Here is a 26,901-nt window from a genome sequence, read left to right as displayed (position 1 = left end):
CTAATAGCAAAAAAAATGAAAATGATAACTGTTAATGATACTAATAATAATAACTCTAAAATAATATTAATACTAATACCATACTTATGTTAATAATAAGGGTTCTAATATTTATAAAATGATAAATGATAATCATAATAATACTAGTAAATATTAATGATGATACTGATAAATATGATATTATTAATTGTAAATGTACTGATGATACTATTATTTATAAACCGGTACAAATTCTAATATTGATGATAATAATATATTTTTATTTCCTTCATAATAATAATAATGATAATCATAATCATAATCCTAATGATGATAAAATACTAAAATGATAAGTTCATTACTAATAATAATATTATTAATACCTATCATAATAATAATAGTAATGTCTATAATACTTTCAAATATGATAACAAGTATGATACTAATAATAACAATAACAATAACAATCAAAACAATCACAATAATAATAATAATAATACTAATAATAATTAATATATAATAACAATAATAAAATTAGAAAAGAAAACTACCTCACATGAAAAGAGTTTCAAAAAAAAAAAAAGAAACTACCGTCCTCTGGACTCGATCTCGTGACCACATGCTCACACGCAAACACTCTCGACCATCCCACCAATTCTGATTCTCTGTACTAATATCGAATTTAAATTTTATATATAAACTGTTTTTCTTCTATTCCTCTTCTTCTCCACAAGTCTCATGGATTCAACAAAACATCAATAACCAAAAAAAAAAAAAAAAAAAAAAATCGGGGTTCCCTTTAAAGCTTCAAAACATTACAGAAAAAATAATAATTTGGGTTCTAAAATAAAAAAAAAATACTAAAGGCCTACTGCAGCGTCGGTTCTTGGAACAAAACAAAAAAAATTGATTTCGTAATAGATAACATTATAGATAATGTTTATAACACGAAATAGTTTTCTAAACATGTATAAAAACTACTGGAATCGTCAATTTGATCAGAAACATATACACGAACGCGAATTTGTCTCAAGAACAATTGTTGACTTTTTTTAAACTAAACTTTGACTTCAAAATTCAAGATCGATATAAAGATTTGAGAGTTGAGATTTTGCAGATAGATTCAAAGAAAGATTTCTAACCTTTCTGCATTTTTAGATTTTGAAACTTTATTCGAAATTGAATTAAGAGAAAAAAAAAATTGGAGCGTGCAGAGAAGAAGAAAAAAAAAAATATCGCTGTGCTCTTTAATCCCATTGGATTTCCTTTTTATTTGATTTGCAATTATACATAATCATGTTGTAATAATAGAGATCGGTTGATAAAAAATGGAGAAAATGTCAACACAGGTTCACGAGTTGGGAGCAGGAAAGAAACAAAAAAAATAATAATAATAGAGATAAAGGATACAGAGGTCACGCGTATAATATAGATCCCTACTGTTTTTTTTTTTAATTATTAATAATAATATATAATAACAATACTATTAATATCTAATAATATTAATAAAATTAATAATAATGATAAATATAATATTAATGATAATAATAATTGTAAAAATGATAATAATAATAATAATAATAATACCATACTAATTATGATAATATTAATATTTTATCGATAATAATAATATTAGTAATAATAATCTAATTTATACATCCAATTTCATCTTTATATGATATAAAGTGATATTATGAATACAAATATTGATATTTGACGATACAAATAACATTACTACAACAACTATATTTGTATTTAAATTTAATTTATTAATATCATCTATTATTATGTAATATTTAATAATTATGTAATATGTATTGTAACATATACTGAATATTATATATTTATGCATTTTAATATAAATATATTATAATATTTATTTACATACTAATTATATTATACTTATGTATGTAATTATGAAAAATATAAATTTTTTATATATGTAAGTATTATATATATTTATTAAAATAGTACATTATTTCATCATAGATATATTATAAATTTCTACATATACATAATATAATAATTATGTATAAAATCATATATATATATATATAGTTATATTTATGTATATATGTATACTACCATATATATAAAATCATGTTTTAAATGTTGAGTAGATGATTAATTATGTATATTAAATAATTAACTACAAAGTATAACATTGTACATTTAATATTTTGATAACGTTGGAAAAATATGTTTGAATCATTTATATACAATATACTATATATATTCAAAATGAAAATCTTTAGTTATTAAATGTTATCTTTTATAATAACAAAATTACTTAATAGTTCATTAATACTAATATAATTAGTTTTATATATAATTATTTATATTTACATTCTTAGTTACAATTAAAGGTTCGTGAATCGTCGGAAATAGTTAAAGGTCAAATGTTATCATGAAATAGTTCAAACATAATGAGACTCGGTTTAATAGACTTTGCTTATCGAGTCGAATCATATAAGATTATGTTTAAATTTGGTCGGAAATTCCCGGGTCATCACAGTACCTACCCGTTAAAGAAATTTCGTCCCGAAATTTGAGTGAGGTCGTCATAGCTAACAATAAATATGTTTTCCTGACGAATATGAGTTGATAACTTGAGTTTTATCATCATTGAGTAATATGGATAAAAATAATTCGATTATTCGAAGAGTGCGAATGAAGCTATTCACAAAAGGATGAAATGAGAAACAAAGATTTGTTTTTAACTTTTGACGTAGTCAGGTTTGAATTTAGAAAATAAGGCGCGTCTTAACTTTTGACATTGCCTTGGTTGAATTCCGGAATTTAAGGGATTTAAAGAAAATCTTGAAGATCTATAAAATCTGATTCTTCGGGATTTATGGAAATTAAGATCTCTTTAATTAAATACGGTGATCTGCCCCGATTACTACGTCTGATATTTCCAGTATAAATTAAGCTCTTCCTTTCCATTATTCTCACCATTCTTATACTTTCTTTCTTAGTTCATACATCCAAAAGATTCTGAAAATGATTAATCCAGTTCTGATCCTTGTCCTCATCCTTACTATCGCAACAATCATTCTCCTTTTCCAACTTCCACCAGAGGAATCTGCTTTCTTCTACTTCGCCCTCGGGATTATAATGTTTTTAATTCTCCCGTGTCTTTATGTTGCGATAAACATTGATATACACGGTTTGTAATTTATGTGTTGTTATCGGACTTTATATTCTCCCTTATATTTCAAAGCTCTATGCTTTTGTTTTCTCTTCCCGACTTCAAGTCAAGCGAATAATGGTCCAGAATTTATAGATATAGAGTTTCGAATGATTATAATGTTCTAAGCATGAAGGAACGTGATAGCACGATTTGATTTTCAAATTTATCAACATCACGGAAGATAGAACCATCAAGAATACATTTTCTTGATTTGTTACGGAGTTAAGTAGGATGAAAGAGTTATGTAACATGGCACATGATGACGTTATGATCTGTGAATCATCACGTTTCATTTAGAAACTCAGCATGACTTACTGTAATATAATCACGTTGATCAAGTGTCATTATATTATACTAACTCATGCATCAGTTCCCATCATTACTACAATAACATTCATATTTTAAGCTTGAAAATTTACAGAATATAGAAACTAACAGTTTCTATATGATGTAATACTGATAGCACGAAAAGATTAATGATTTCAGATAAGAATAGTTATAAAAATATCTCCAGAAATATGGAGGATATTTATAATGAAAGGTACGATAATATCTCAGAATATCTAAGATCAGAGGATGATAGAAACTATTGTCTGCAAGGGTTTAGAGTAAGGAGCAAGTTATTCACTATAGACTTTAGCAGACATTGAATTATTTGGATTCTTTGAAGTCAAACTTATTCTTTGTGATTTATCCACGGCTTTCTTCATAGTTTCGCATAATCTGCTTTTCGGTACTATATTTTCTATTGAATGTTTCCAATATATTGATACATAGGAAGCACGAAGAGGTATATAATTTCGGACGAGAATATTTATGAAAATATCCTCAGAAATATCAAAGATATTGATGATGATATTTTGGAATTTCTAAGTTTGACGGTTGATGGAGAAAGATTTTCCGCAAGATTTTAACATGACTTCGGAGCAAGATATTCTCTAAAGATTTCAACGGATCCAGAATTACCTGAATCCTTTGAATATAGGATTTAGTCCTTGTATTTGTCCTTGGTCTCCTTCATGGGTAACTCAATCTGTTTTTCAATACCCAATTTTCTATCGAGCGTTCCTAACACTCCTTTCTTTATCATCAAACTTTTGTCCGTTTAGACCATCTACCATTTTTCTGTTTCCTCTGCATTTAATGCTATGATATCTGAATCATCGGTTATTAATCTGAGGTGGTTTCAGGAGAATTGTGTTTTTAGATGATTAAACGCTGATGGTAATATGATGGAATATGAAAGGTTACCTGGTAACAATAAAAGAGCACGCGTATATATAAACGTTATAATAAGGTTGTTTCGTACGAAAAGTCGAAGTTGACTTGTTGGAGCTGTGACAAAATTGGCTAATTTTGAAAAGGGATCGCAAAGTTGTTTTTGTTAATAAATGCCAAACGATCTGACGCGGCTACGTGTTGAACTTTTACTCAATTGCCGAGAGTTTCTCAGGTGCATAACTATATGCATAAATCTTTCCTTCCGTAGATGAAGTGCGGTTGATTCATCCTATCGATTGAGGTGTTTTCAAGAATCATGAAAGGTTTGAACGCAGAATGTAATCGTGAAGATACAAATGAGGTTTAAGACGAAATCAAGTGGCAAACTTGAAGAATTGTTTAGTTTCATATGTTATATTCAATATTTTAATTCATTTTAATTGTCCAATGTTATTAGTCCACAGTCGATAGTCCACAGTTGACAGTGCAATCATTCATATATAGTTTAATATATAATATTTGAATTAATTAATACGTATCGTGACCCGTGTACATGTCTCAGACTCGATCACAACTCAAAGTATATATATTATTATAGAATCAACCTCAACCCTGTATAGAGAACTCGATCATTACTGCATATAGAGTGTCTATGGTGATTCCAAATAATATATATAGATGTGTCGATATGATATGTCAAAACCTTGTATACGTGTCCCGATATTTAAAGTGCGTAAAATAAATAACAGAAATTAAATGACGATAAATAAAGTGCGTAAAGTAAATAACAGAAATTAAATGACAATAAATAAAATTGCGAGAATATAAATTGCGATAAATAAATTGCGATAAATAAAATGTAATACGGAATTAACAGTTAGCTAGGAACAGTTAGCTAGGATTTTGTTAGCGTGGTTTCTTAATAAAATTTAATATTGTTAATTAGTCTGTTTCTAATCAATTTTTATTGTGTCCATTATTTCTTCATTATGCCACTTGTTGGATTCTGATAGGTCAAAATTCAAATATGAAATTGAATTTGAATGAAAATAGTTATTCTTTGGTGAATGGATAAGTATCCCGGTGGTTGTAAATAGGATAGTGAATAACTGTTGAATCAGATTCGAAGAATATACAATGTAACTTATTAATGTGAAATTTAAATATTCCTCGGGTATTACCTACCCGTTAAAATATTTTTATTATTAACAGTTTGTACAAAAGAATTTTTAATTACAATCTTTATGAAAACATATATACATATATATTTTCTTCAAATGTAATCATGAATTTAATGAGTTAACATGATATTAAACTCATTGAGTTTTCAGTTGGAACTAGAATAAATAATCTCTAAAACATTAGAGATTACATAATCACCATGTCGAACGAAGATAACTGATGTAGAATGTCATGTAGAATGATGATTATACTCGAGGTATAGATTGAGATGTTGAGGCATGTGATATTGAAATTTGGGTTGTTGGTGGTACTGTTGGTGCCGGTGATTTGGATGAAGCTGGTACGTTTTGCACCATATTTTCCAAGACTACAACTTATGCGCGAAGTTCGTTAACTTCTTCTATTACACCGGGATGATTGTCGGTTCGGACGAGCAGATGAATGAGGTTTAGAATCTGAGATAGTATATGATCGTGATGAGATACTTTGGAAATGAGAGAGAAAATGGTGTCTTGAACAGGTTCGCCGGTAAACGTTTTAGGTTCATTGTCAAGAGGTGAATTTGATTAGTGGAAATGATCGCCTTCTTCGCGTTTCCATTGATTAAGTCGACTACGAACCCATCTCCAATTCATTCAGAATAGATGATGGCTAATTGATCGATTCATTCCGGTTACTCTGCTTTCGGAGCTCGAGTGGAAATCCATATCGAAATAGCTGTCAGAATAACTATCGAAATAGCTATCGAAATCTGATGGACTCGAACTGGTTGAGGGATTCATCTCGTACGATCAGATGAAGGATTTTCGATAAGAAATAGATTATAGGATGTAGATTAGTACCCTGCAATACATAATTTACATATGCATATATAATACTAAAATCCCATAAGCTACGGAGGAATCTATGGAAGCTGTCAGGCAAAGGTAACAATAACAGATACGCTAAGATATGAATTTAACTATACACTGTCTATGCAATAAAGGCAGTAAGACGTGTCTTAGACTTTAAGGATGATAAGCAAATAATTTTTCGATACTAAATGATAAGCAAAACTTTTGACATGCAAACACGGTCGAAGTCCAGACTCATTAATGCATTCTAATGACTATCAGTTAGACTCACTAATGCAAGACCTGGTTCGCTAAGACCACCGCTCTGATACCAACTGTGAAGACCCGTCCTAATCCATCCAGACGAAGTCCATATCGATTATAAACGATTCACAACAGTTGATTACATCGCGAGGTACTTGACCTCTATATGATACATTTTACAAACATTGCATTCGTTTTTGAAAAGAGAAACTTTCATTACATCGAAAGTTGACAGGCATGCATACCATTTCATAATATATCCAACTATAATTGACTTGATAATAATCTTGATGAACTCGACGACTCGAATGCAACGTCTTTTGAAATATGCCATGAATGACTCCAAGTAATATCTATAAAATGAGCAAATACACAGCGGAAGATTTCTTTCGTACCTGAGAATAAACATGCTTTAAAGTGTCAACCAAAAGGTTGGTGAGTTCATTAGTTTAACTTAAACAATCGTTTCCATCATTTTAATAGACCACAAGATTTCAGATTTCCATTTCTCATAAACATACGTCCCATGCATAGAGACAAAAATATCATTCATATGGATTGTACACCTGGTAACCGACATTAACAATATGCATATATAAGAATATCCCCATCATTCCGGGATCCTCCTTCGGACATGATATAAATTTCGAAGTACTAAAACATCCGGTACTTTGGATGGGGCTTGTTGGGCCCGATAGATCTATCTTTAGGATTCGCGTCAATTAGGGTGTTTGTTCCCTAATTCTTAGATTACCAGACTTAATAAAAAGGGGCATATTCGACTTCGATAATCCAATCATAGAATGTAGTTTCACGTACTTGTGTCAATTTCGTAAAACAGTTATAAAAGTTGCGCATGTATTCTCAGCCCAAAAATATAAAGGGTAAAAAGACAAATGAAACTCACGATACTGTATTTTGTAGTAAAAATACATATGACGTCATTGAACAATGCAGGGTTGGCCTCGGATTCACGAACCTATATCAATTGTGTATATATATTAATACGTATAATGTAAGTTACAAAATTTCATTTATTAATATGTATTATTTATATATTATAGTTTTGTAGAATTTATTCTAACCTTTATTTTAAAACGTATACTTATATTATATTTTAAGTTATATTATATATATATATATATATATATATATATATATATATATATATATATATATATATATATATATCTATTTTATGTATATATATCTATAATGATTTACGTTTATATAAATAGTGACATTAATATATTTATATACATATATTTGTGGTTAGTATTGTATTTATGAAATTTTATTAGTTTGTTATGTGAATTATTAATACAATCCTAGTATATACCATAAGTATATATATAGTGTACAAAAGATTTATTTGTTAAAATAATAATTTAGATAATAATGATTTACTAATAATAATAATAATTTTATTAATAATGATAATACTAATAGCAAAAAAAATGAAAATGATAACTGTTAATGATACTAATAATAATAACTCTAAAATAATATTAATACTAATACCATACTTATGTTAATAATAAGGGTTCTAATATTTATAAAATGATAAATGATAATCATAATAATACTAGTAAATATTAATGATGATACTGATAAATATGATATTATTAATTGTAAATGTACTGATGATACTATTATTTATAAACCGGTACAAATTCTAATATTGATGATAATAATATATTTTTATTTCCTTCATAATAATAATAATGATAATCATAATCATAATCCTAATGATGATAAAATACTAAAATGATAAGTTCATTACTAATAATAATATTATTAATACCTATCATAATAATAATAGTAATGTCTATAATACTTTCAAATATGATAACAAGTATGATACTAATAATAACAATAACAATAACAATCAAAACAATCACAATAATAATAATAATACTAATAATAATTAATATATAATAACAATAATAAAATTAGAAAAGAAAACTACCTCACATGAAAAGAGTTTCAAAAAAAAAAAAAAAGAAACTACCGTCCTCTGGACTCGATCTCGTGACCACATGCTCACACGCAAACACTCTCGACCATCCCACCAATTCTGATTCTCTGTACTAATATCGAATTTAAATTTTATATATAAACTGTTTTTCTTCTATTCCTCTTCTTCTCCACAAGTCTCATGGATTCAACAAAACATCAATAACCAAAAAAAAAAAAAAAAAAAAAAAATCGGGGTTCCCTTTAAAGCTTCAAAACATTACAGAAAAAATAATAATTTGGGTTCTAAAATAAAAAAAAAATACTAAAGGCCTACTGCAGCGTCGGTTCTTGGAACAAAACAAAAAAAATTGATTTCGTAATAGATAACATTATAGATAATGTTTATAACACGAAATAGTTTTCTAAACATGTATAAAAACTACTGGAATCGTCAATTTGATCAGAAACATATACACGAATGCGAATTTGTCTCAAGAACAATTGTTGACTTTTTTTAAACTAAACTTTGACTTCAAAATTCAAGATCGATATAAAGATTTGAGAGTTGAGATTTTGCAGATAGATTCAAAGAAAGATTTCTAACCTTTCTGCATTTTTAGATTTTGAAACTTTATTCGAAATTGAATTAAGAGAAAAAAAAAATTGGAGCGTGCAGAGAAGAAGAAAAAAAAAAATATCGCTGTGCTCTTTAATCCCATTGGATTTCCTTTTTATTTGATTTGCAATTATACATAATCATGTTGTAATAATAGAGATCGGTTGATAAAAAATGGAGAAAATGTCAACACAGGTTCACGAGTTGGGAGCAGGAAAGAAACAAAAAAAATAATAATAATAGAGATAAAGGATACAGAGGTCACGCGTATAATATAGATCCCTACTGTTTTTTTTTAATTAATAATAATAATATATAATAACAATACTATTAATATCTAATAATATTAATAAAATTAATAATAATGATAAATATAATATTAATGATAATAATAATTGTAAAAATGATAATAATAATAATAATAATAATACCATACTAATTATGATAATATTAATATTTTATCGATAATAATAATATTAGTAATAATAATCTAATTTATACATCCAATTTCATCTTTATATGATATAAAGTGATATTATGAATACAAATATTGATATTTGACGATACAAATAACATTACTACAACAACTATATTTGTATTTAAATTTAATTTATTAATATCATCTATTATTATGTAATATTTAATAATTATGTAATATGTATTGTAACATATACTGAATATTATATATTTATGCATTTTAATATAAATATATTATAATATTTATTTACATACTAATTATATTATACTTATGTATGTAATTATGAAAAATATAAATTTTTTATATATGTAAGTATTATATATATTTATTAAAATAGTACATTATTTCATCATAGATATATTATAAATTTCTACATATACATAATATAATAATTATGTATAAAATCATATATATATATATATATATATAGTTATATTTATGTATATATGTATACTACCATATATATAAAATCATGTTTTAAATGTTGAGTAGATGATTAATTATGTATATTAAACAATTAACTACAAAGTATAACATTGTACATTTAATATTTTGATAACGTTGGTAAAATATGTTTGAATCATTTATATACAATATACTATATATATTCAAAATGAAAATCTTTAGTTATTAAATGTTATCTTTTATAATAACAAAATTACTTAATAGTTCATTAATACTAATATAATTAGTTTTATATATAATTATTTATATTTACATTCTTAGTTACAATTAAAGGTTCGTGAATCGTCGGAAATAGTTAAAGGTCAAATGTTATCATGAAATAGTTCAAACATAATGAGACTCGGTTTAATAGACTTTGCTTATCGAGTCGAATCATATAAGATTATGTTTAAATTTGGTCGGAAATTCCCGGGTCATCACACACCCGGCCTTTGCCGCGGCGCGGCCCTTTCCTGTCGCGGCGCGACATATAAGGGGGCCAGGTTCTGACCTCCTTGTCCCAAATGTGAAAAATGTTTGGCCCGTTCTAGACCTCCAATTCACATGCAACTTGTTCTAACATGCTTATATATGAATAATTAGCATAGAAAATTTGTTCGGGACCCGACCCGAACATGTTGACTTTTTCGTTGACTTTGACCGACCAAAGTTTGACTTTTTGTCAAACTTAACCAATTGATTATGCAATCTTTCTAACTTGTTTCTATACATGTATCTTGCATGAAACTTGACTATTTGCTTTGCATGCTTCATAATCGAGTCGTGTTGAGCCATAGGACTAATTGAGCAACTTTGACCCTTCGTGACTATCGTTATTGATACAACCTATTTGTTTAGGTCGAGACTAGCGTTGTCCTTTGCGCACATTACTTGTTGAAGTACTTATTTACTCTTGCAATCAAAGGTGAGATCATAGTCCCACTTTTACTCTTTTATACTTATATTTGGGATGAGAAAACATAAACGTTTCATTTTACAAAGTGAACAAAAGTACGAAAACAAACATTCTACGTACGAGTTAGAACAAAAAGCCTCAATTCAATTATCATTAGTTACACTTGCAGGGTGTAAGCGAGAACTTATGTTGTGTGGCCATACGGGTTTGACAAACCCTCATTCGGACGGTTCACTACCGTTAATCGGATGAAATATATTTTCGGGGATAAGTGTATGTTCTGACACTATATTAATGGGGTTTCGTGATAGTTAAGCCTTGATAATTGAGTGCTCGTGATATTAACTTTTAGAATGGTTTATTATTATTTCAACGTGACAACACTTGTGGTTCAACTTACTTACTCACTTACTTACTTACTAAACCTATGATTTCACCAACGTTTTCGTTGACAGATTCTCTATGTTTTTCTCAGGTCCTTGAACTTAGGTGATACATGCTTCCGCTCATACTTTTGATACTTGCATTGGATGTCGAGTATACTTGCATACGTGGAGCGTCTTTTTGGCTACTTTAAACTATGTCGCACGTGTTTCATATGAACTATAACTTTTGATATGTACTTGTCTTGGGAATTACTTTTGTAAACATTGAAACATCCTTTTATGAAATGAATGCGACATATTTTCGGTCAAACTTTGTTATAAATGCTTATGACCATGTAATGGGACCATACGTAGACGACGCCGTCACTTGACGATTTGTCGGGGTCGCTACAAGTGGTATCAGAGCCTTGGTTGTAGGGATTTAGAGTTCATTGGTGTCGACCCCGAGTCATAGGGTACATTGATGAGTCTAGACTACAACCGGCATATAGACTTGACATAGGAATTACTTGACTACTTGTGCATTATACTCGAACTCTCTTGCTCATATCTACTCTTATTCTATCTTACTCTTGCGTTGTATAATTTAATTGACACGCCACCTTGACTATATGTAGTAATGTCGAATGCACATATGAATTAGGGTAATATAATTTTCGGGATTATATTACGGTGACTCATACGAACATTCCGACATTATGACATAAAGAATTTAAGGCGAGTCAAGGATAATTTTTCTCTCTATCTTTATTCCATATCACGGTTAGTATTATTTAGAATACTAACCAACGGTATTCTTTTGTTTTGAAGGAACAATGCCTCCCCGCCGTGTACGACGCAATGAAACTCCCGAACAAGCCTTACAACGCATGATAGCCACCGCCGTGGATGCGGCCATGGCCAGTCACTCGTCCAACAACAACAATAACAATAATAACAACAACAACAATAACCAAGGAGCCGGTAACTCTAGCGAAGGGTGCTCCTACAAAGCTTTCACGGGGTGCAAACCTCACACTTATGATGGAACCGGGGGACCGGTTGTGCTTACTCGTTGGTTTGAACAAACCGAGGCCGTCTTTAGCATAAGCGGTTGTCGGGACCAAGATAAGGTCAAATACTCCACCCACACTTTCTCCGGTGTTGCTCTCACGTGGTGGAACACCTATGTTCAATCGGTGGGAACCGATGAAGCTCATGCCCTTTCTTGGGCCGATTTGAAGGAAAAGATGATTGTTGAATATTTTCCGCGCGAAGAAACCCGCAAGCTTGAGCAAGAGCTAAGAGCTTTGAAGGCGGTCGGAAACGACCTCAAGGCTTACAATCTACGCTTCGCCGAACTATCTTTGATGTGTCCCAATCTCGTTAGCCCCGAATCTCAAAGGATTGAGCTCTACATGCACGGTCTCCCAAAAAGCATCAAACAAGGGGTGATGTCATCCAAACCCACTACTCATCAAGCCGCTATGAACATGGCCCGCCAATTAATTGAGACGGTTGACGAAATTGTAGTGCCGGCTCCTAAGGCCGAGGACAAGTCGGGTGGCAACAAAAGGAAATGGGAAGCCACTCCATCAACCAATTACAACAACAACACCTTCACCAAAAAGCCTTTCAACAATGACGGCAAGAAAAGTTATGGTGGAAATAAACCCTTTTGCAACAAATGTCACAAACATCATTACGGGGAATGTGGCAATTTATTTTGTCACCGGTGCCAAAAGAATGGTCATGTGACCAATGATTGTAGAAGTGCCGCCCCCGTCGCTCGAAAGGGGCCCAATCCTCCAAGGACGGTCACTTGTTATGAATGTGGCCAAAAGGGCCATTATAAGAACGAATGCTCGAAAAAGAAAGCCAACCCCAACAACCGAGGCCGAGCCTTTAACATCAACACCGAGGAAGCCCGAGATGACAATGAACTAGTTATGGGTACGTTTCTTCTCAACAACACTTATGTTACTTGCTTATTTGATTCGGGTGCCGATAAATGTTTTGTGTCTAAGACTTTGGCTCCTACTCTTTCCGCTCCACCACACCCTTTAGATACTACTTACTCCATCGAGGTGGCCGATGGAAAACTCTTAAGTGCCGACACATATTACCGGGGGTGTACTTTAAATATTTTGGGTAATAAATTTGAAATTGACTTGATACCCATGGAACTAGGGAGTTTTGATGTAATAATCGGTATGAATTGGATGGTCAAAAATAAATCTCACATTCTTTGCGAGCTTCACGCAATCCGAATTCCTATCGAGAATGGTGAACCATTGATTGTCTATGGCGACAAGAATTGCACCGGACTCAATCTCGTTTCGTGCCTTAAAGTTCGAAAGCTACTTCGCAAGGGTTGTTTTGCGATTCTTGCTCACGTTAAGAAAGTCGAGGCCGACGAAAAGTGCATCGATGATGTGCCAATTGTTAGTGACTTTTCCGATGTATTTCCCGACGAATTACCGGGTCTTCCACCTCATCGACCGGTTGAATTTCAAATCGATCTTATACCGGGAGCCGCACCCGTAGCGCGTGCACCATATACACTCTCTCCATCCGAATTGCAAGAATTGCAAAGTCAAATCCAAGAGTTACTTGACCGTGGTTTCATTCAACCTAGCCATTCACCATGGGGCGCTCCGATTTTGTTCGTCAAGAAGAAAGACGGATCCCTACGAATGTGCATCGATTATCGTGAATTGAACAAATTAACGATTAAAAACCGATATCCTCTTCCGCGCATTGATGACCTCTTTGATCAACTACAAGGTTCTCGTGTATATTCAAAAATCGATCTCCGTTCGGGTTATCATCAACTAAGGGTTAAGGGGGAAGATGTCTCCAAAACCGCCTTCCGGACTCGTTATGGTAGTTATGAATTCCTTGTCATGCCTTTCGGTCTCACTAACGCACCGGCGGTGTTTATGGATCTCATGAACCGCGTGTGCAAACCTTACCTCGACAAATTCGTTATCGTGTTCATCGACGATATTTTGGTCTATTCTAAAAGCGAAGAGGAACACAAAGAACATCTCCGACTCGTGCTCGAACTCTTGAGAAAAGAACAACTCTATGCCAAGTTCTCCAAGTGTGAATTTTGATTGAAGGAAGTTCAATTCCTCGGTCACGTTGTAAGTGATCAAGGCATTAAAGTCGATCCCGCAAAAATCGAAGCCATTAGTAAATGGGAGACTCCTACTACTCCTACTCAAATTCGTCAATTCTTAGGTCTCGCCGGATACTATCGTAAATTCATCAAGGATTTCTCCTTAATCGCTCGCCCTCTAACCGCGTTAACTCACAAGGAACGAAAGTTCATTTGGTCATCCGAACAAGAAACCGCTTTCCAAATCTTGAAAACTAAGCTAACCACCGCTCCTATCTTGTCACTTCCCGAAGGCAATGATGATTTTGTTGTATATTGCGATGCCTCAAAAAACGGTTATGGGTGCGTATTAATGCAACGAAAGAAAGTCATTGCTTATGCCTCTCGACAACTCAAGGTTCACGAACGAAACTACACGACACATGATCTTGAACTCGGAGCCGTCATCTTTGCACTTAAGTTATGGAGACATCATCTTCTTGGTACCAAGAGTACTATCTTTACCGATCACAAAAGTCTCCACCATATCTTCGATCAAAAGCAACTAAACATGAGACAACGACGGTGGATTGAAACCTTGAACGATTACAATTGTGAGCTTCGTTACCACCCCGGAAAGGCAAATGTAGTGGCCGATGCCTTAAGTCGAAAGGAAAGAACGGTACCTCTTCGCGTCCGAGCATTAAACATCACCATCCACTCCAACCTTAATAGCCAAATTCGTGTAGCTCAAGAGGGGGCTCTTAAGGACAACCACATCGGACGTGAACTTTTAAACATCCTCATCTCTCGATTCGAAGTTAAGGAGAACGGACTTCGATATTACGCCGGAAGAATTTGGGTGCCTAGATATGGCGATTTACGAAACCTCATCTTAGACGAAGCCCACAAATCACGATACTCGATTCATCCCGGCGCCAATAAGATGTACCATGACCTTAAAGAACAATATTGGTGGCCGAACATCAAAAAGGAAGTTACTAGATACGTTGCCAAATGTTTGACTTGCGCAAAAGTCAAAGCTGAACACCAAAGACCGTCCGGGTTACTTCAACAACCCGAGATCCCGCAATGGAAGTGGGAAAGGATCACGGTGGATTTTATCACCAAACTACCAAAAACGTCGGGCGGTTATGATACTATTTGGGTCATTGTCGATCGCCTCACCAAATCCGCGCACTTTCTCGCCATGAAAGAGACCGGCAAAATGGAGAAACTTGCACGACTTTACATTAAGGAGATTGTAGCCCGACACGGTGTACCTTTATCGATTATCTCCGACCGAGATGGTCGTTTCGTTTCTAGATTTTGGCGTACTTTACAAGAAGCGTTGGGAACGCGTTTGGACATGAGCACCGCATATCATCCTCAAACCGATGGGCAAAGTGAACGTACAATATAAACCTTGGAAGATATGCTACGAGCTTGTGTTGTTGATTTTGGAAAAGCTTGGGATAAGCACTTACCTCTCGCCGAGTTCTCTTATAACAATAGTTATCACGCGAGTATTAAGGCCGCACCTTTTGAAGCATTATATGGCCGAAAATGTCGCTCTCCTCTTTGTTGGGCCGAAGTGGGTGACGTGCAAATTTCTGGGCCCGAACTCATTCATGAAACCACCGAGAAGATCCTTCAAATCCGAGATAGGCTTCGGACGGCCCGGAGTCGTCAAAAATGCTATACCGACAAAAGACGCAAAGACCTCGAATTTCAAGTCGGTGACCGCGTCATGTTAAAAGTCGCACCTTGGAAAGGTGTCATCCGTTTTGGGAAACATGGGAAACTAAATCCACGGTATGTTGGTCCTTTCGAAATCTTAGAGCGTGTTGGAACCGTTGCGTATCGTTTGGATCTTCCGCCTCAACTAAGCTCCGTCCATCCTACTTTTCATGTATCTAACTTGAAGAAATGTCTTGCCGAGCCTGATATCGTCGTCCCTCTCGAGGAACTTACTATTAATGACAAACTTCATTTTGTGGAGGAACCGGTTGAAGTTGTGGACTACGTCAAGAAGGAATTAAAACAGAGCCGGATCCCGATTGTTAAGGTCCGATGGAACGCCAAAAGAGGACCCGAGTTTACTTGGGAAAGGGAAGATCAAATGCGAAAGAAATACCCTCATCTATTTCCGATTCCGTAATCGTCGGATTCAGAGGAAGAGACAACGATTACTACGCATGCTTAATTTCGGGACGAAATTTCTTTTAAGGAGTAGGTAATGTAACATCCCGCCTTTTTCCGTCTACTTTTCCGTTTAACTATTTTAAAATCCGTTATATGTTTATAACATCTCCCGTTAATACGCGTTTCAAATTATCTCGTTCAGGTAATTTAACGCACCCGACTACAACTTGAGGGACTTGTTTTGCCAAAACCCCAAAATGGTGACTAGCACTTGACTAGTCAACCATCTTCCACCTCCATTTTTCATTTTCTTTTCTCTTTTCATTCTCTACTTTCATATTTTCTTTAAATTCATCAAAAAGCAAATCATCATCCATACAAAATCGATCAAGCTTCGAGCCAAACAAATTACATATTTGAACTCCTCGTGATCTCCTCTTCGATTCCATACCAATCTCATTGCATTTGGGTAACTTTCTAAAATCACTAATTTTTGTGTTCTTGAGATTTTTGAGTTACAAGGTTGTTAATTAGTGTCTATGGCTCTAGTCTAACAAGATTATGTGTTTGAATTGCTTGATTTGTTGTTTAGAAGTAACTTGCATGAACTAGCAAAATGAGTGTGTTTAATCTTGAGTTTTAGATGATTAAATGTTGTTAAATGTTATAAATGCATGTATTAAATGTGTTCCTAGTGTTACTAGCTTCATTTTGATGTATAGGTTGCATGAGAAAACTCTAAGAACTTGTTTAGTGATTTTTGGTGGAATTGAGCTAGGGTTTAATGAACTTGAAATGATTATTTGATACATTGATTGCCATGATTTGTTGTTAGTAAGTTGTTAGTTGTATTGTATGCTCAATTACCTACAAAATGGCATGTCATATGTATGCATTGAATGCCTAAATCATTAAATGTGCATTGGTGAGTTTGAAGGATTAATGTGTGCATTGAATGATCACTTGGTTTGAAAACTCGGTTGTTACAAATGAGGTTTTTGATTGATGAATTGTGTTTAGTTGCATTCTACGTCAAAAGAGCTTTCCAACGATATAAGGTGCGAGTCCTAAGTGTTAGCGGTTTGTGTTTTATGCACAAAAAGGTTTTGGATTGAGACTTGAACATTTGGGACTGGCCAGGCACCAGCACCCGGCCTTTGCCGCGGCGCGGCCCTTTCCTGTCGCGGCGCGACATATAAGGGGGCCAGGTTCTGACCTCCTTGTCCCAAATGTGAAAAATGTTTGGCCCGTTCTAGACCTCCAATTCACATGCAACTTGTTCTAACATGCTTATATATGAATAATTAGCATAGAAAATTTGTTCGGGACCCGACCCGAACATGTTGACTTTTTCATTGACTTTGACCGACCAAAGTTTGACTTTTTGTCAAACTTAACCAATTGATTATGCAATCTTTCTAACTTGTTTCTATACATGTATCTTGCATGAAACTTGACTATTTGCTTCGCATTCTTCATAATCGAGTCGTGTTGAGCCATAGGACTAATTGAGCAACTTTGACCCTTCGTGACTATCGTTATTGATACAACCTATTTGTTTAGGTCGAGACTAGCGTTGTCCTTTGCGCACATTACTTGTTGAAGTACTTATTTACTCTTGCAATCAAAGGTGAGATCATAGTCCCACTTTTACTCTTTTATACATATTTGGGATGAGAAAACATAAACGTTTCATTTTACAAAGTGAACACAAGTACGAAAACAAACATTCTACGTACGAGTTAGAACAAAAAGCCTCAATTCAATTATTATTAGTTACACTTGCAGGGTGTAAGCGAGAACTTATGTTGTGTGGCCATACGGGTTTGACAAACCCTCATTCGGATGGTTCGCTACCGTTAATCGGATGAAATATATTTTCGGGGATAAGTGTATGTTCTGACACTATATTAATGGGGTTTCGTGATAGTTAAGCCTTGATAATTGAGTGCTCGTGATATTAACTTTTAGAATGGTTTATTATTATTTCAACGTGACAACACTTGTGGTTCAAATTACTTACTCACTTACTTACTTACTAAACCTATGATTTCACCAACGTTTTTGTTGACAGATTCTCTATGTTTTTCTCAGGTCCTTGAACTTAGGTGATACATGCTTCCGCTCATACTTTTGATACTTGCATTGGATGTCGAGTATACTTGCATACGTGGAGCGTCTTTTTGGCTACTTTAAACTATGTCGCACGTGTTTCATATGAACTATAACTTTTGATATGTACTTGTCTTGGGAATTACTTTTGTAAACATTGAAACATCCTTTTATGAAATGAATGCGACATATTTTCGGTCAAACTTTGTTATAAATGCTTATGACCATGTAATGGGACCATACGTAGACGACGCCGTCACTTGACGATTTGTCGGGGTCGCTACAGATGGTTCCCACATGTGTTAGGTGACTCACATGGGCTACTAAGATCTGATCATTGGAGTGTATATACCAATAGTACATACATCTAAAAGCTGTGTATTGTACGAGTACGAATACGGGTGCATACGAGTAGAATTGTTGATGAAACTGAACGAGGATGTAATTGTAAGCATTTTTGTTAAGTAGAAGTATTTTGATAAGTGTCTTGAAGTCTTTCAAAAGTGTATGAATACATATTAAAACACTACATGTATATACATTTTAACTGAGTCGTTAAGTCATCGTTAGTCGTTACATGTAAATGTTGTTTTGAAACCTTTAGGTTAACGATCTTGTTGAATGTTGTTAACCCATTGTTTATTATAACAAATGATATGTTAAATTGTTATATTATCATAATATTATGATATATAATATATCTTAGTATGATGTATATACAGTTAAATGTCGTTACAACGATAATCGTTACATATATGTCTCGTTTCGAAATCATTAAGTTAGTAGTCTTATTTTTACATATGTATTTCATTGTTAATACACTTAATAATATATTTACTTATCATTTAACATAATTAACCAAGTGTATCAATATCTTAATATGATTCATATGTACCTAGTAAGACGTTGTTATAACGATAATTGTTATATATATCATTTTCGAGTTTCTTAAATTAATAGTCTCATTTTTATGTATATAACTCATTGTTAAAATACCTAATGAGATACATACTTATAATAAAATCATGTTAACTATATATATAACCATATATATGTCATCGTATAGTTTTTACAAGTTTTAACGTTCGTGAATCACCGGCCAACTTTGGTGGTCAATTGTCTATATGAAACCTATTTCAATTAATCAAGTCTTAACAAGTTTGATTGCTTAACATGTTGGAAACATTTAATCATGTAAATATCAATCTCAATTAATATATATAAACATGGAAAAGTTCGGGTCACTACAGTACCTACCCGTTAAATAAATTGCGTCCCGAAATTTTAAGCTGTTGAAGGTGTTGACGAATCTTCTGGAAATAGATGCTGGTATTTCTTCTTCATCTGATCTTCACGCTCCCAGGTGAACTCGGGTCCTCTACGAGCATTCCATCGAACCTTAACAATTGGTATCTTGTTTTGCTTAAGTCTTTTAACCTCACGATCCATTATTTCGACGGGTTCTTCGATGAATTGAAGTTTTTCGTTGATTTGGATTTCATCTAACAGAATAGTGAGATCTTCTTTAGCAAAACATTTCTTCAAATTCGAGATGTGGAAAGTGTTATGTACAGCCGCGAGTTGTTGAGGTAACTCAAGTCGGTAAGCTACTGGTCCGACACGATCAATAATCTTGAATGGTCCAATATACCTTGGATTTAATTTCCCTCGTTTACCAAATTGAACAACGCCTTTCCAAGGTGCAACTTTAAGCATGACCATCTCTCCAATTTCAAATTCTATATCTTTTCTTTTAATGTCAGCGTAGCTCTTTTGTCGACTTTGGGCGGTTTTCAACCGTTGTTGAATTTGGATGATCTTCTCGGTAGTTTCTTGTATAATCTCCGGACCCGTAATCTGTCTATCTCCCACTTCACTCCAACAAATCGGAGACCTGCACTTTCTACCATAAAGTGCTTCAAACGGCGCCATCTCAATGCTTGAATGGTAGCTGTTGTTGTAGGAAAATTCTGCTAACGGTAGATGTCGATCCCAACTGTTTCCGAAATCAATAACACATGCTCGTAGCATGTCTTCAAGCGTTTGTATCGTCCTTTCGCTCTGCCCATCAGTTTGTGGATGATAGGCAGTACTCATGTCTAGATGAGTTCCTAATGCTTGCTGTAATGTCTGCCAGAATCTTGAAATAAATCTGCCATCCCTATCAGAGATAATAGAGATTGGTATTCCATGTCTGGAGACGACTTCCTTCAAATACAGTCGTGCTAACTTCTCCATCTTGTCATCTTCTCTTATTGGCAGGAAGTGTGCTGATTTGGTGAGACGATCAACTATTACCCAAATAGTATCAAAACCACTTGCAGTCCTTGGCAATTTAGTGATGAAATCCATGGTAATGTTTTCCCATTTCCATTCTGGGATTTCGGGTTGTTGAAGTAGACTTGATGGTTTCTGATGCTCAGCTTTGACCTTAGAACACGTCAAACATTCTCCTACATATTTAGCAATATCGGCTTTCATACCTGGCCACCAAAAATGTTTCTTGAGATCCTTGTACATCTTCCCCGTTCCAGGATGTATTGAGTATCTGGTTTTATGAGCTTCTCTAAGTACCATTTCTCTCATATCTCCAAATTTTGGTACCCAAATCCTTTTAGCCCTATACCGGGTTCCGTCTTCCCGAATATTAAGATGCTTCTCCGATCCTTTGTGTATTTCATCCTTTAAATTTTCCTCTTTTAAAACTCTTTGTTGCGCCTCCTTTATTTGAGTAGTAAGGTTAGTGTGAATCATTATATTCATAGATTTTACTCGAATGGGTTCTCTGTCCTTCCTGCTCAAGGCGTCGGCTACCACATTTGCCTTCCCCGGGTGGTAACGAATCTCAAAGTCGTAATCATTCAACAATTCAATCCACCTACGCTGCCTCATATTCAGTTGTTTCTGATTAAATATGTGTTGAAGACTTTTGTGGTCGGTATATATAATACTTTTGACCCCATATAAGTAGTGCCTCCAAGTCTTTAATGCAAAAACAACCGCGCCTAATTCCAAATCATGCATCGTATAATTTTGCTCGTGAATCTTCAATTGTCTAGACGCATAAGCAATCACCTTCGTTCGTTGCATTAATACACAACCGAGACCTTGCTTTGATGCATCACAATAAATCACAAAATCATCATTCCCTTCAGGCAATGACAATATAGGTGCCGTAGTTAGCTTTTTCTTTAATAACTGAAACGCTTTCTCTTGTTCATCCTTCCATTCAAATTTCTTCCCTTTATGCGTTAATGCAGTCAAGGGTTTTGCTATTTTGGAAAAGTCTTGGATGAACCTTCTGTAGTAACCAGTTAGTCCTAAAAACTGGCGTATGTGTTTCGGAGTTTTCGGGGTTTCCCACTTTTCAACAGTTTCTATCTTTGCCGGATCCACCTTAATACCTTTTTTGTTCACTATGTGACCGAGGAATTGAACTTCTTCCAACCAAAATGCACACTTTGAAAATTTAGCGTACAATTCTTCCTTCCTCAATACTTCTAACACCTTTCTCAAATGTTCACCGTGTTCTTGGTCATTCTTTGAGTAAATAAGTATGTCATCAATGAAAACAATGACAAACTTGTCAAGGTATGGTCCACACACTCGGTTCATAAGGTCCATGAACACAGCTGGTGCATTAGTTAAACCAAACAGCATGACCATAAACTCGTAATGACCGTAACGTGTTCTAAAAGCAGTCTTTGGAATATCATCTTCTTTCACCCGCATTTGATGATACCCGGAATGTAAGTCAATCTTTGAATAAACAGACGAGCCTTGTAGTTGATCAAATAAGTCGTCAATTCTCGGTAGTAGATAACGGTTTTTGATGGTAAGTTTGTTCAACTCTCTGTAGTCAATACACAACCTAAATGTACCATCCTTCTTCTTGACAAACAAAACAGGAGCTCCCCATGGTGATGTGCTTGGTCGAATGAAACCACGTTCTAAAAGTTCTTGTAATTGACTTTACAGTTCTTTCATATTGCTGGGTGCGAGTCTGTAAGGAGCACGAGCTATTGGTGCAGCTCCTGGTACAAGATCTATTTGAAATTCAACGGATCGATGTGGGGGTAATCCCGGTAATTCTTTCGGAAATACATCAGGAAATTCTTTTGCAATGGGAACATCATTGATGCTCTTTTCTTCAGTTTGTACTTTCTCGACGTGTGCTAGAACAGCATAGAAACCTTTTCTTATTAGTTTTTGTACCTTCAAATTACTTATAAGATGTAGCTTCGTGTTGCCCTTTTCTCCGTACACCATTAAGGGTTTTCCTTTTTCTCGTATAATGCGAATTGCATTTTTGTAACAAACGATCTCTGCTTTCACTTCTTTCAACCAGTCCATACCGATTATCACATCAAAACTCCCTAACTCTACTAGTATCAAATCAATCTTAAATGTTTCGCTAACCAGTTTAATTTCTCGATTCCGACATATATTATCTGCTGAAATTAATTTACCATTTGCTAATTCGAGTAAAAATTTACTATCCAAAGGCGTCAATGGACAACTTAATTTAGCACAAAAATCTCTACTCATATAGCTTCTATCCGCACCCGAATCAAATAAAACGTAAGCAGATTTATTGTCAATAAGAAATGTACCCGTAACAAGCTCCGGGTCTTCCTGTGCCTCTGCCGCATTAATATTGAAAACTCTTCCGCGGCCTTGTCCATTCGTGTTCTCCTGGTTCAGGCAATTTCTAATAATGTAGCCCGGTTTTCCACATTTATAACAAACTACATTAGCATAACTTGCTCCGACACTACTTGCTCCGCCATTACTCGTTCCAACACCATTTGTTCCTTTCGTTCTATTAACCCCTGGTCCGTAGACCTCACACTTCACCGAGCTATGACCATTTCTTTTACACTTGTTGCAAAATTTGGTGCAGAATCCCGAGTGATACTTTTCACACCTTTGGCATAGCTGCTTCTGATTGTTGTTGTTGTTGCGGTTATTATTGTTGTTGGGATGATTGTTGTAGTTGCTGTTGTTGTTGTTGTTGTTGTTGTTGTTGTTGTTGTTGTTGTTGTTGTTGTTGTTGTTGTTGTTGTTGTTGTTGTTGTTGGGCCGTTTGTTGTAGTTGCGATTGATGTTGCGATTGTTGGGATAATTGTTGCGATTATTATTGTAATTGCTGTTGTTGTTGTATTGGTGATTCTTATCTCCGTTTTCCTCCCACTTTCTTTTGACTTGCTTCACATTGGCCTCTTCAGCAGTCTGTTCTTTAATTCTTTCTTCAATCTGGTTCACTAGTTTGTGAGCCATTCTACATGCCTGTTGTATGGAGGCGGGCTCGTGTGAACTTATATCTTCTTGGATTCTTTCCGGTAATCCTTTCACAAACTCGTCGATCTTCTCTTCCTCATCTTCGAATGCTTCCGGACACAATAGGCACAATTCTGTGAATAGTCTTTCGTACGTGGTAATATCAAATCCTTGGGTTCGTAACCCTCTAAGTTCTGTCTTGAGCTTATTGACCTCGGTTCTGGGACGGTACTTCTCGTTCATCAAGTGCTTGAATGCTGACCACTGTAGTGCGTACGCATCGTCTTGTCCCACTTGCTCTAGATAAGTATTCCACCATGTTAACGCAGAACCTGTGAAGGTATGCGTAGCGTACTTCACTTTGTCCTCTTCAGTACACTTACTTATGGTAAACACCGATTCGACCTTCTCGGTCCACCATTTCAATCCGATCGGTCCTTCGGTTCCATCAAATTCCAAAGGTTTGCAGGCAGTGAATTCTTTGTAGGTGCATGCTACACGATTTCCTGTACTGCTAGATCCAAGGTTATTGTTGGTATGTAGCACAGCATGTACTGCGGCTATGTTTGAAGCTAGAAAAGTACGGAATTCCTCTTCATTCATATTCACGGTGTGTCGAGTAGTCGGTGCCATTTCCTTCAAAATAGTCAAATAGAACAAGTTAATCATACAGAATATTAAGAGTAGTTAATAGTATTTCGTAGCATAATATGAACTCATTTATAAAAGCTTTTTCTTCATATTAGCATTTTATAAGTTTAAATTCGGGTAGTACCTACCCGTTAAGTTCATACTTAGTAGCTAATATACAATTCAACTACTACAATTCTATATGAAAAACTGATTATAATAATATTTCGCGTTCAAACTTTTACACAATATTTTACAAACTTACAATACCGCTTATTTTACATATAGCATGAAATATAGCACACAATAAATTTGATACAAGATGGCTGTGAAGATAATTCTAGCTAGTACACAAGTCGTTCAGCAAAGGCAATAAAGATACGTAATTCATACGTCCAGAAACAAGTCATGCATTCTGGTTTTACTAGGATTACTTCCCATCCTTGGTCTTGTAGAACATAACCGTTATGACCGTTGATAAGATAGCGTGTTGTAACGTCGTCAAAGGGACGAGGGTTACGTAATGTCCAACAGTCCCGTAACAATCTAAAAACCTCATTTCTTACCCCAATTACTGACTCCGTCACTTGTGGGAACGTTTTGTTTAATAGTTGTAGCCCGATGTTCTTGTTCTCACTTTGGTGAGAAGCGAACATTACTAATCCGTAAGCATAACATGCTTCTTTATGTTGCATGTTAGCCGCTTTTTCTAAATCACGAAGTCCAATATTCGGATATATTGAGTCAAAATAATTTCTTAACCCATTGCGTAAAATAGCATTTGGGTTCCCCGCAATATATGCATCAAAGTAAACACATCGTAACTTATGGATTTCCCAATGTGATATCCCCCATCTTTCGAACGAAAGCCTTTTATAAACCAAGGCATTCTTGGAACGTTCTTCGAATGTCTTACAAACTGATCTCGCCTTAAATAGTTGTGCCGAAGAATTCTGACCGACTCTAGACAAGATTTCATCAATCATGTCTCTGGATAGGTCTCTTAGAATATTGGGTTGTCTATCCATTTTGTGTTTTTATACTTTAAAATAGACAAGAGTTAGATTCATAAAAAAATACTTATTAATACAAGCAATTTTTACATATATCATAAAGCATAAGCACACTATATTACATATATTACACCACACGAATACAACTATCTTATTCCGACTCGCTTGTTTCTTCTTCTTCCGTTTTGGTTCGTTTTGCCAAGTTTCTAGGGATATATGATGTTCCCCTAATACGAGCCGTCATTTTCCACATTGGTTTAGAAAAACCTGGTGGTTTAGAGGTTCCCGGGTCATTGTTACAACTTAAGGACTTCGGGGGTTGACGATACATATAAAGTTCATCGGGGTTGGAATTAGATTTCTCTATTTTTATGCCCTTTCCCTTATTATTTTCTTTTGCCTTTTTAAATTCAGTTGGGGTAATTTCTATAACATCATCGGAATTCTCGTCGGAATCCGATTCATCGGAGAATTGGTAATCCTCCCAATATTTTGCTTCCTTGGCGGAAACACCGTTGACCATAATTAACCTTGGTCGGTTGGTTGAGGATTTTCTTTTACTTAACCGTTTTATTATTTCCCCCACCGGTTATATTTCTTCATCCGGTTCCGATTCTTCTTCCGGTTCCGACTCTTCTTTCGGTTCCGACTCTTCTTCCGGTTCCTCTTCGGGAAATTGTGAATCAGTCCATGAATCATTCCAATTTACATTTGACTCTTCATTATTATTAGGTGAGTCAATGGGACTTGTTCTAGAGGTAGACATCTATCACATAATATCAAACGCGTTAAGAGATTAATATATCACATAATATTCACATGTTAAAAATATATAGTTTCCAACCAAATTTGTTAAGCAATCATTTTTCAAGTAAACACGGTCGAAGTCCAGACTCACTAATGCATCCTAACAAACTCGATAAGACACACTAATGCAAAATTCTGGTTCTCTAAGACCAACGCTCGGATACCAACTGAAATGTCCCGTTCTTATTGATTAAAAACGTTCCATATTAATTGATTTCGTTGCGAGGTTTTGACCTCTATATGAGACGATTTTCAAAGACTGCATTCATTTTAAAACAAACCATAACCTTTATTTCATCAATAAAGGTTTAAAAAGCTTTACGTAGATTATCAAATAATGATAATCTAAAAAATCATGTTT

Source organism: Rutidosis leptorrhynchoides, chromosome 7 (genome assembly GCF_046630445.1).
Source record: "Rutidosis leptorrhynchoides isolate AG116_Rl617_1_P2 chromosome 7, CSIRO_AGI_Rlap_v1, whole genome shotgun sequence".
NCBI classification, from domain to species: Eukaryota; Viridiplantae; Streptophyta; class Magnoliopsida; order Asterales; family Asteraceae; genus Rutidosis; species Rutidosis leptorrhynchoides.
The sequence above is the reverse complement of the archived record's forward strand: the minus strand, read 5'-3'. Positions refer to the sequence as shown.